Source organism: Leucoraja erinacea, unplaced genomic scaffold, assembly GCF_028641065.1.
Source record: "Leucoraja erinacea ecotype New England unplaced genomic scaffold, Leri_hhj_1 Leri_168S, whole genome shotgun sequence".
NCBI lineage: Eukaryota > Metazoa > Chordata > Chondrichthyes > Rajiformes > Rajidae > Leucoraja > Leucoraja erinaceus.
The window spans coordinates 27061-28096 of NW_026575990.1; the positions used below are offsets into that span (position 1 = coordinate 27061).

The window sequence follows — 1036 nt, forward strand, 5'->3', positions numbered from 1 at the left end:
TTTGCCCCCATATTACAGGTATGGAGATAGTTTTGAACACTAGTATCTCAGCTCATAGGAAAGGTACAATGTTCAGTAGCTGGTAATGCTGTATTATCCCATTTACTTTGCCACGTAGTTGATTGGTGGTTAATGTACCATAACTGATAGTCTTAATGAATACCAGAACACAAAGTTGTGGATGGTCAACGTAATATCTGGATATATATTTTGTGCACTGTTCCCAGAGGCACTGCAATACTGGGTCGATGCGTGGAGTGGACGGAGCAAGCCCTTATTCCATCTCCCTGTTCCAAAATTCAATTAATATATGGTCCCCAGATAAGGGACGTATCAGTTTATTAAACTGATAGGAACAGATACTACACTTGATCTTAGCCAAAAAGGCCAAGAAGCGATGCAGCTAAAGCTGTATCCAAGGATAGTCTGTCGTTAATATATAGACATGCCATGACGGAATGTTTCTAAGTGTCAGGGCTGGTTGATTCTGGATAGCTTTGACTTAAATGCCGCACCGCTCATCATGGTTACTCCATCCAGGTAATTATGGTATATCCAAACTTATATGAGAAGGTACTGAATAGTATGCATCTTCAAGGTCGATGTGTACCATAAAGTATCCTTGGATCCATGGTAGTAGTTACAAATCCCATGAATGGGTATACCCGGTGAAATACTCAAGTGGTTTATCAACGATGGTGTGACATTCACCATCGTGGAAGGGTAGACCCCTTGGGGTGCTAGCTGAATTGGTGGCAAGATATTAATTTTACTTCGGAGTCACGTGAGTGACTACGTGAAGAAGCCCGCTTACGACGCATGCGTGTCATATCGCATACACGCATTGTACGAGTCAGACATGGGAGAGGACGTCTCCCTAGAGGTAAATGGAAAGAAGCAGGTAAGAGACTGCAAAATTTTTCCCACTTACCTTGCAGGTAGGAAACCGCAGGATGAAGAAGCTGCGGGAAAGCTGGAGGGGAGAACCGCGGAGACAGCGGGCAGCCAGCAATATCAGCAGCAGCCGACGGCACAC

At 44.4% G+C, this 1036-nt stretch overlaps 1 non-coding gene across 1 annotated transcript; it reads right to left on the reverse strand.

Moving 5' to 3' along the window:
* Positions 1-207: 207 nt before the first annotated feature.
* LOC129716110 (U2 spliceosomal RNA) lies at positions 208-399 on the reverse strand. Its single transcript, XR_008726590.1, has one exon. It is a non-coding gene; the product is annotated as a U2 spliceosomal RNA (small nuclear RNA).
* Positions 400-1036: the final 637 nt, after the last annotated feature.